The sequence below is a fragment of the Scyliorhinus torazame genome, chromosome 16, assembly GCF_047496885.1.
Source record: "Scyliorhinus torazame isolate Kashiwa2021f chromosome 16, sScyTor2.1, whole genome shotgun sequence".
Classification (NCBI taxonomy): Eukaryota; Metazoa; Chordata; class Chondrichthyes; order Carcharhiniformes; family Scyliorhinidae; genus Scyliorhinus; species Scyliorhinus torazame.
In genome coordinates, this window is record NC_092722.1 from 2,486,270 (window position 1) to 2,497,690 (window position 11,421).

Here is an 11,421-nt window from a genome sequence, read left to right on the forward strand (position 1 = left end):
TGACAACGAATGCAATGATGCATCGCAGTTTGCTACCTGGGCGAGTGACACGGTTGGCACTGACTACGAATGCAATGATGCATCGCAGTTTGCTAACTGGGCGAGTGGCACGGTTGGCACTGACAACGAATGCAATGATGCATCGCAGTTTGCTAACTGGGCGAGTGGCACGGTTGGCACTGACTACGAATGCAATGATGCATCGCAGTTTGCTAACTGGGCGAGTGGCACGGTTGGCACTGACTACGAATGCAATGAATGCATCGCAGTTTGCTAACTGGGCAAGTGGCACGGTTGGCACGGACTACGAATGCAATGATGCATCGCAGTTTGCTAACTGGGCAAGTGGCACGGTTGGCACTGACTACGAATGCAATGATGCATCGCAGTTTGCTAACTGGGCAAGTGGCACGGTTGGCACTGACTATGAATGCAATGAGTTCTCAAAACAAAAATAGGGAAAGCTAAAAATAATGCAGGGGTTCGTCAGAATTGTAAACACAAAACAGGGTAATCTTTCATCAGTGGTGATAACTGAAAGATAAGTAAGAAATTGATAAGAGAGCAGGCATCCCAATCACAGAGGGTGTGAATGATCTGACAGCAGCTCACTGCCAATCAAATTCAGGATAATTGTTAAATGATAAACGGAATTACTTTTTTGGTCATGGAATCCTTACATTTGGAAAGTGGAGAGAGCACTGCTTGTGGCTTTCCATTAAACACCGATGCTGGCTGACATTCCCTGACACCAGGGAACTGGAAACCTCTTTCAAATGGGTAGTTTCCCGATTGACGGGGAACCTGGGCCCCTGTTGCAGCGAGTTGGTTGTTCCCCGTTATGGGCCAGGGTTTAAAAACTACAAAGTATATTATGGAGTTCACCTGGCCAATAACTTTTTGTTGAATTTGGCTAGGATGAACACAAGAGCCTTCTCTTCAGTTGTGATTCAATAGTCTGCCACGACACTTCAATCAAAACAAGCTTTATTCTAAGAACTTAGTTAACATTTGTATAAACATACACAGCGAGAATTTTTATCAATTACAAACAAAGACCCCACACAGCTACAGTAATCTATATATAACCATAATGAATTCCCCCTTAACTGTTCCAATTCAGAAACAAAATCCTATAAACCAAAATCCCCTTTTCAATGGCGTGCCTCAGCACTCTGCATTCTCTCTTGAATAAGACTGGCTTTTCCTGAAATTCTGACACCGTCTCACCCACAGGTGTAACTCCTTCTGGAAAGCAAACTATATATTTTGAGTTACCATACAGCAGGTAGCTATAATCAATGTTTTTTTACTGAAACGGATATTTAAAATGAAAGTAGAGAGACAGATCAAAACACTTCTGCTCTCTGTCTGAGTCCACAGCAGTCAAATGTGAAAGTGAAACTAAGAAAACCTCACAGCCATAGCTCAGCTCCACCCACAAAATGACATCACTGATGCCATGTGATAAGACAAAACTTTTCTTAAAGGGACACTCACATGACATTCCCGAGCACAGGGCTGGGCTGGGGTTGAGATGGTAGAATTATATGGGAAGTGTGCTCAGCTGGGTGTCTGAACCATATCATCAGGCTAAGCTACTGCGAAATCCACACAGATAGAATCCCTGTTTCCCAATATGGAATTCATAACTCTCTATCCATAGGGAAAGAGACTCCCCCTCCCCCACCTCCCCTTCACCACCATTCCACACCCCCCGCCAGGCCCATCGTGGTCCCGGGAGATAAATACAAGTTACTAAAAGCCAACAACCAATGTTTGGGGATTATGGACGGAGATTCACGTTGTTATTAGCGGAAGAAGAAGGACCTATCATGGAGAGTATCCTGGTGAGAGGTAGAGGTGGTCAGACTGAGATGGTGATTGGGTCTTCAGAATCTGAAACTGTCAAAGCCACACGAAGCATGAGAAAAACACGAGGAAAGTGATGGAGGTCGGAGGAGGGGCCTGGGTTAACAACAGAACCTAGCACTTGTACATGTCCGCAGGGTTATCCCACAGCTCCTGTTCTAATTCCAGCACCTCATTTAAACTCCCTGTACATTTGAGTTTTTAAAATTATTTTAGTCAAAAGGCCCCTCAGAACCGCACCCTAGATCCCGTTCTGAATTCTGCTTCCTCAGTTTCTAGGTTGCTGCCGAAAGGATGCATCCACAATTCACAATCACTCAGTAAGCAACGCACTGGAACATCCTGCTACTCCTGGTACACGCCGGTACTCCTGGTACACGCCGGTACTCCTGGTACACGCCGGTACTCCTGCACGTGAAAATCAGCCAAAGAAAAACATTCCCAAATAGATGACAACGAGGTTTTAAAACATAATCGTCTAATCCATAATCCTGATGGAACCGAGGAGGAAAGAGCTTTTTTTTCCCCTGTCAAACCATAAATCGGTGCTCATCAGATCTGGAATGTTTCTTTTTATTATTCATGGGTTGTGAAGATGCTGGCTAGGCCTGCATTTATTACCCATCCCTAATTGCCGTTCAGACTGTGGTGATGAGCTGCCTTCTTGAGCTACTGCCCTCCATGTAGTGTAGGTACACCCCAAGTGCTGTTAGCGGGTTCCAGCGACAGTGAAGGAATGGCGATGTATTTCCAAGTCGGGGTGGGGAGTGACTTGGAGGAGATGTTGCAGCTTCCCAGGCGCCTTCTGCCTTTGTCGCTCCACATGCTGGAGATTGAGAATTTGGAAAGGCCTTTCGAAGGAACCTTGGTGAGCTGCTGAATTCTATCTTGGAGACACTCAGTTTCCACTGTGTACTCATGGAGGAGGGAATGAACGTTTAAGGTGGTGGATGAGATACCGATCAAGCCGGCTTTCTCCTGGGCCGTTTTGAGTTTCTTGTCGATGGAGCTGCGCTCATCCAGGTAAGTGGGGCGTATTCCATTTCACTCCTGACTTATTCCTTGTTGATGGTGGACTGGCTTCGGGAAGTCAGGAGGTGAGTTAGCCGCTACAGGATTCCTAACCTCTGACCTGCTCCTGTAGTCACAATATTGAAATGGCTGACCCATTTAAATAGTTAAAATCCAAGCTGTTGATGGGGAATTCAGAAATGGTAATGTTGTTAAACATCAAGAAAAGGTGTTAGATTCTCTCTCTTGTTGGCATTGATCATGGCCGACCATTTGTGTGGCGCAAATGTAACTTGCCTCTTCAGCCCAAGCCTGCATATTGTCCATGTCTTGCTGCACACAGGCATGGGCTGCTTCAGGATGTGAGGAAGGGCAAATGGAACTGATCACTTTGTAATCCTCAGAGACCATTCCATTTCTAACCCTATAATGGAGGAAAGGCTTCGGAGAGGTTTGGATATTTTTATACATGAATCACAGTAAATTAACATGCAGATGCGATTAGTAAAGTGAACGATATATCAACTTTTATTATAGAGGGATTTGAGTTTGAAAGTAGAGAAATCTGATTTGCAGTTGTGGAGGACCTTGGTGACAGCACAGCTGGAGTACTGTCCACAGCTTCAGTCTCCTTTCCTGAGCGAGTGCAACAAAGATACACAAGACTGATTCCTGGGAAAAGGGGATTGTTATATACGGAGAAATGGAGTAGACAGGGCCTATATTTTGAAGCGTTGAAATTTATTTAATTAACCGAATTGAAATGCGCGAGATTCCATGGGTGGAAATGAAATCGTGGCCCCGGATCACAGATCCACGAACACAACCTCCATGCCACCGAAAGCAGGCAGGAGATTCTCTGCATAGTAAACAGATCTCAAGCAGGAGCGATTCAGGGTAAACACAAATATTAACCAATTTTTAGAAATGACACACAGCCAGAGAAATGGAAAAGCAAACAGCTGTCCACATTGATAACGCTGCTGCTGAAGTCATCAATGCTGCTTCCGAAACAAATATTTTGAAAACGCAAGGAAAATATAACAGAATAACGCTCTATAATTTCTAAATGATTTTCTTGAAAAAGTCTTCATAGTTTATTTTGCAGGCTGTAATAATAATGTACCATTTTGGGATGCTTTGAAATGATATCATGAATTGGTTCCTTAATCTTTTTTGATTTACATTTTTTGAAGAAAATCTGAATGAGAGATCAAGAACATTTTGATGAATTGAGAGTACAAAGTTTAGGATATTAATGAATACTAACCCATTTCAAACACAGTTTGACAGCGCCTGGCACTCCCAGGTCAGTAAACAATCACAGATAAAAGCCCCAGCCCATGCAGAATTCTTCAACAGTAACAATCACATCAAAACATTGCACTGATACAAATTGAGACAGATTGTGTTGGTCCATGTCCAAGAAATGAAGAGTTCAGACTGTATCTACTCATTATCCACATAGGCCTTACATTCAAGGGAAGGTTTTCATCTATCATTCTGTGTTAGAATTGAACTCAGAATCTGAAAGTGGGGATTGTGACAACCCACTGCATTACCCAAATTATGGGCAGGATTCTCTGATCCTGAGGCTAAGTGTTGACGCTGTCGTAAACACCATCGCCTTTTACGACGGTGTCAACAGGCCCCCAGGAGCAGTGATTCTGAGCCCTATCGGAGGCCAGCGCGGCAGTGGAGTGACCCACGCCGCTCCTGCTGCCGATACCAGCCTCAAATGGGCGCCGCGGGTCTGTGCATGCGCGCTGCGACCGGCGCGATTGTGCACATGCACGATGTCTCCCTTCTCCGCGCCGGCCCCGACGCAACATGGCGTAGGGCTACAGGGGCCGTCGATCGGTAGGCCCCAATCGCGGGCCCAGGCCACAGCGGAAGCCCTCCCCTCCTCCCGGGTCGGACCCCCCTCTCCTCCCAACAGGCCGCCCCCGAAAGAATGCACGCCGAGGTCCCTGCGGGTAAGACCACACGTGGACGACGCCGGCAGGACTCGGATTTCTTTTGCGGCCACTTGGCCTGCTCACCGGAGAATCGGTGGACCGGCGTCAGGGCGGCGTCGCCCGATTCGTGCCCGCCGATTCTCCGACCCGGCGTGGGCTGAGAGAATCCCTTGTATCCGGCTTGTATCTTTCGAGATGTTTAACATAAACGAGATCTGTCAGAACGTGCAAAGAAGAGATACTGCCTCGAAGCGTTAATTTATTAAACCCCAATTCCTCCATTACACTGAACTAACTGTGAGTGCACAGTCTATTAAATGCCTTGAGGATATCACCCTGCACCTGGCGAATTACCCAGCACCTATTGCAAACCTCTGTTGCTGCATTCACAAAATTCAAACCAAAACTGCAGAACATCTTCTTAAGAACTGAATGAACTGAACTTCACAAAGTGAAGCACATCAACTGAAAAGTGTGCTACCAGTTTTGGGAAAGAAGTACAAATTTGGGAAACTGCAAAGTTTGACCACCATTGGTGGTTGACCAGAGGATTGTCCTTGCACTGATAAAAGGGGAAGAGGTTAGCCGCAGAAGGGTAACTAGCCAGGTTATCTAGGCAAGAAAACGTTGGATTCAATATCATTTTCTGAAAAGGTCTGAAGGAAAGCACTCTAACATGAAAATAAAGGTCATCTTAGCTCTGTCAGTCATAAACCACCATAAATGTATGGAAACGTTAAAATAAACTTCTTGGAAGTCGGCACAATACGGCGTTCCTTATTCTACATCATTTATGGGATGTTAATGCTGGGTGAGAGAACAACATAAAGCTGTTTACATGAAACTGATTCTCTCGTGCAATGTCTTTTCAATCTCATTCTCGGATACATGAGCCTTGGGAGTTTTGTTATTACCTCACGTCCTTGTATATTTAAGATGTGATTTGTTTGTTAATTTCCTTGCCTCAAAATGCATTTAAAAAGCTCAAGGTTTATCTCCTTAACTTGGCAATCAGGAACAGGAGCACAGTATAGAAATGCCAGTGATTCGACAGCAGCTTGTGATGTTTCACCACTGTGGTGTCATATGACAGATAATGCCGTATAGTAATGTATTTTTCAATACATTCCCAGATATGATAATTGGATAGGGAATAACTACATGTTAATAATACATTCAGTATATGCTGTCTCGAGAGTCCAGACTAATTACACACTGTGATGTCCTGAGTAGGTCAAAGATTACATATAGGTTCTGTCTACAGATAAAACCTACTAATCTGCGTCTGGAAAGTCCTACTCAATCCCAACCATAATTTATTATAAGCAATGTTTTTCCTGCTGGATGTCTTATAGCACTGTGATGGAATTCAGAACTTACACACAAATAAAAACTATAACGTTACAGAAGTAACAATCAAAAGTTCAAGACCGAGAAAAAGAATACGGATTCTTTAGTTTGAAGTTTGTTTTGGTTTAGCAAAATAAAAAAGTTATGTTGACCAGAATGCTTGGCTCATTATGAAAGCTATTAAAATAAGTTGCTTTCTGAATGAGGCGATGCAATTTCTAAATTGAGCTCTTGGGTCGGAATGTAATATAGCATGTCCATTTTTCAATATTCTGCCAAGGGGGAAAGAAAATTAAAGAGGGTTTGGGTTTCTGCATGTTGTACAATCTCAGTTTCATAACGATATCAAATAATACCCATCATCCCATCGGTTCAATTAACTATGTCTATAACTGCAAGAAATTCAATTCTATCCCTTCTGCAAAACTACAGCTGGGTCTGGCATTCACAAAATTCACTCAGTGACTTGATATTTTACCACTGTGGCCACCCCCTGGAGGGACTGGCTTCACCTTTTCAATTCTCCCAGACTTTAAATTAAAATAGAGTCATAGAGCTTTACAGCACACAAAGGTCATTGGCCCATCTTGTCAGTGTCAGCCATCAATCCCACTTTCCCGCACTTGCTCCATAGCCTTTTATGCTACATGAATCAAGAATTGTTTCTTTATGCTAAATAAATCAGGAATTGTACCCTCATGATCCCCATTCTGGTTTTCATTTCTCCATTTGTCTATAATTCCAGGAAACATAGTTTGCATCTATAAGAGCTGAGGAAAAGTGACTGCCTGGTTCCTTGTTTTGCTCTTTCAACAAAGCCGGATTGAGATGTTATATTGAAAGTCCTGGCACATCCTGTAATGGTTACATGGGTTTTTGGCCACTCATTGTTAACACACACCTGGCTCGTACATTTATGTTTCCATTCTGTGGTTTATGCAGTGGTACCTTGCCTCTTGCCAGACTAATCATATCTATTCCAGACAGTTGTAGCAAACCCCTACCCAGGCATTACACCGGACTAATTTGGAATTCTCTATCATGCCTTCTGCTTCCCTTCTTTTCCTTCGCAAGGAGCCAGGAATGGTGCATCTTCGCCCCAAGACTAATTGTGTTGGTGACGTGAGTTTACTTGTGAAGTGAAGCCAGCCAAACAGCATGCAACTAGACTCTCTCTCTCTCACTGCTTCTCACTCCATACAGTAAATGGCAGTGACAGTAAATAACAGAACTGTGAATATTTTAAAGTGTAATTAATGCTCTGTATCAGTAACGATGCATAAATATCATATTCTTTCATTTTTAATCTATCTCTGACACGCAGTAAAAACTATTGAATTCAGCAGTGCCCTGCCAATTATCAAACGAATAATGAAAGATCGTACACTGACAAAACTTTAGTGAACTGTAATGATTTTATTCTTGTAAACGTACGATATAAAGCAACATCTTTATGGATTGAGTCTTAATTAGACAGAAACAGAGACACACCTTGAAAGCTGTATTAGTATAATTCTGCATACAGACATCAGTAATTTGATTCTTCATTTTGTTGAATCTCAAACTTGCAGCTGAGTTTACAGGTTATCAGAGAACTACCCTGGTTTGCTGCAAGTATTTTAATATTCTGAATACAATTGTACACATCTTTAGCATTTGTTTATTTCATCAACTGTCAAAATTGTTTACAAATTTTGTTATTTTCTTTATTATTTACAGCACAGAATGAGGCCATTCGGCCCATCGTGTCTGCATAGGCTCCCAAAAGAGCTACCTAGCTGGTCCCATTCTCCAGCCCTATCTCTGTAGCCTCTAAATTCATCACTTTCAAATATATATCCAGCTCTCTTTTGAAACTTCCTATGGAATCCACCTCCACCACTCTCCCAGGCAGCACATTCCAAACCCCAACAATTCTCTGAGTAACAAGCTTTGTCCTCAGCTCTCTTGCTGACCATCTTGAAATTATACAAGAAACTGGGGAGAATGTGCAACCTCCACACGGACAGTGATCTGGCGTCAGGATCGAACCTGGGTCCTCAGCGCCGTGAGGCAGCAGTGCTAACCACTGCACCAACATGCCACCCTATTTTTAATTTGCTAAGTAACCTGCCATGTGGCACTGTATCAAATGCTTTCTGAAAGTCCAAATATACGACATCCATGGCACTACCTGCATCCACTGCCTGTGCCACCTCGTCAAAGAACTCGATGAAAATTGTCAGACATGGCCTGCCCTTGACAAAGCCATGTTGACTGACTAGCATTAACTTATTTTTCTCCAAGTGTATATTTATCTCATCCTGTATTATGGCTCCATCAGTTTTCCCACTATTGATGTCAAGCTGGCAGATCTGTCGTTTCCTGGGATATCTTTTTGTAAACAACAGCATCACATTTGCAATCCTCCAGCCCCCCGGGACTAATCCTGCCTTCAGAGTGGCCTGGAAAATTCCGTCAACAGCTGTCAAATGATCAAAATCGCCCAACAATTTCTGACAAAAAAATCTCAATCACAAAAATTAAAAAGGTACAGAAAGCACTGTGGCTGACAAAGAATTGACTTGAATTTTAACCCTTACATTTCTGTTAAAGAGTGAATGTTCACCCAAGTTTATATTCAATTCTTATCACTGCCCTGCATGACAGTGGGTATTTCAGACTTTTGAACCAAAATGCAATTGGCGTTCCAACAATCCTCTAAATCTGCCACAAATCAAAAAGTTCCCTACATTCTCTCTCATTTCAGATACCATGGCCTGGAGGGCATTGGTGACTATGGACCTCAATGTGTTGTCCAGTATGATTGTCAAGGTAGTACCATTGTCTCTGCATGTTCTGGCTGGATAGGAGACTCTCTCACTCTTGCTGCCTGCCATCAGGCATGTTGGAAGGATTTACAGGTTGATAATCTACCAGTTTGGCCACCTTGCGAACACACTTTCCAGGGTCATCAAATCCCAGAGTAGGCTCAGACTTCTGGCCAGAGGTAGGGGGGTGAGAAGACCTCCCAAAATCTACTATCTGCTCGTATAAAATAAATGACAGTCATGAAGGATTGTCAGCTAATCCTTCAAAAATAGTCACGGGGTTTAAATGTGTTCAGGTGAATTAGATAGAGGCACTACATCAGTAACTTAATCTAACTTAGTATCTTCTGGGACCTTCATTTTAAAGATTTCTCTAACCAATATCCTGAAAAATATTAAGAATTTCAGGAGATTTTAGATACTTGGCCAGTTTTAGTGGAATGAGCAGAGGAAATGTCGGATATCGCCAAGACTCTCACTACTAGTCACCCTCTGCTTTGGGAGCAGTGATCTCGGGAGGTGGTGTGACTTCTGTACTGAGCATTGTCTGCTGTGCCTGTACCTTATTAATGTTGGCAAATTCAGCTCAAACTACATCTCCATCATAGATTTAAACCATGTGACATAAACAGGGCTGTGATTAGGTAATGTTGCAATGTGGGAATTTATATAAAATTCCTATAGGATTAGTGAGTTAATGGAGTGTGTGTAACGCTGCTGCCTCACATGGATTGGTCCCTCTTCGCTGGTAAGTTAGCTGAATTCAACTGGAGCAATAGCACAGATGTCACATTAACCACAATAGGGAGGGGTGGGACACAAAAGTTACCCTGGTTTTGCTCGTAACCATGGATATCAATGAAAAATACATACAAGAAGCGACTGGGACAGAATATTCTAGGATCGGGATGTATGGTGAGTGGCCAGTTACCTTCCACTGATCAGAACTTGTCTTCTAGAAAAGATGAATGGAAATGCCCGCTGGTCCCAAACTGGTCCCTGGTTTACCCTGAGCTCAATGCGAGAATGACAGGAGGCGAACTGTCCTCACTGAGGAACTATCCTCACTGAGGAGACTGCCATCCATTTCAAACAGGGAGACACAGAACACACAGCAACTCTTCAGCAGATCAGAGCTGGATCGCTGAAGCTTCTAATGCCTCATATTGTCCAGCTACTAGCCTGAAATATCAAATAGATTCCTGCGCCCTCGCAATGTGCAACAGAGATTTGCAAACTTCTTCCCGGAGCTGAGTGCGCCGTGGAAGGAGACACTGTCCAGTCCCGTTTCAATGACTTCCAGGTGGACTCGGTTGATTCTTGCTCTGCACACAGTCCCTTGCTACTCTGAATGTCAAATTAATACGAGTGACATGAGAATCCCGCCCCCCCCCCCCCCCCACCCCCACACACACACACAAAATGCTGACAGAGAGAATTCTTCAGGGTGACCTGAAAGCACTTCTGCTCCTTGCATTTTCAAATGAAGCAGATGAATTTCAGCAGCAGGAAAGGCGAATGGGGGGAAATTCGACCCCACAAGCATTAGTTAAAGGCAAGAAGTGAACTATTTACCTTGTCCAGTGCTTGCTGAAGAACTAGCAGCATTCGGCAGAGAGCTGCAGGACTGAATGGTGTTAGTAATCAGGGCAGATCAATAGGAGGTGGGATGGGAAATCAGCTGTGAGGCGCCATCCTGTACAGTGTGGAAACTCCACAGCAATGCAGCTTGCAGGACGGCAGGACGAAGCTCTGTTTTATTCTCTCTCTCTTAAAATTGCCTGTGTCACATGATTTGCTCCTTTGCACAGTTCAGAGCATGCTGCATTCTGACTGGAATGGCTCATTTTAAAACCCACCCGTGTGCTAGAATCCTAAAAATACGCAGTCATTAAATCTCTTAACTTGCTGAAGCAGTCTGTATTTGAAAACTTGCACAGTAATGTATGTGGTCGCTAGGCTGAAGCAAGTCCCGCCATTCGCTTTAAAGGAAACTTGACTTGGCAATAAAGTGGGAAATATAATTTCCATAAAAAAAGAATCCTATCTCCCTCGGACAGGGTATTAGTAAATTAATGGGATCTGTTTATTAACTGGGAATGCTCTGTAACCCTGGCTGACGCAGAAAGAAAGTAAATTAGTGAAATCATCTGTCAAAAACTGTCCACAATAAGGTGCAACGATTCACCTTGAAGCACATCAAAGATATGACAAAGATAAGCTTGTTTCTTTCATTCTTGCCATAACCTTCCCAGATATCAGTTTACCAAATTTAATATTTGAGGGTTACTCATTCATTGCTAATGGCTCTGTATTAACACTCAGTTAAAAGAACAAGAACAAAGAAAATTACAGCACAGGAACAGGCCCTTCGGCCCTCCCAGCCTGCGCCGATCCAGATCCTTTATCTAAACCTGTCT

The 11,421-nt window shown here is 43.4% G+C and overlaps 1 protein-coding gene across 7 annotated transcripts in view; it reads right to left on the reverse strand.

Annotated features, from left to right (window-relative positions):
- The window catches only part of rap1gapa (RAP1 GTPase activating protein a), an 809,199-nt gene extending 798,469 nt beyond the window's left edge, over positions 1-10,730 (reverse strand). For 4 of the 7 annotated variants that reach the window (XM_072477771.1, XM_072477761.1, XM_072477770.1 and 1 more), the window contains exon 1: positions 10,577-10,729. The gene's annotated coding sequence lies outside the window, so the exon portion shown is untranslated. Of the gene's footprint in view, positions 1-10,576 lie in introns of all 7 variants that reach the window. The other 3 variants (XM_072477772.1, XM_072477763.1, XM_072477762.1) reach the window with 2 other exon arrangements.
- Positions 10,731-11,421: the final 691 nt, after the last annotated feature.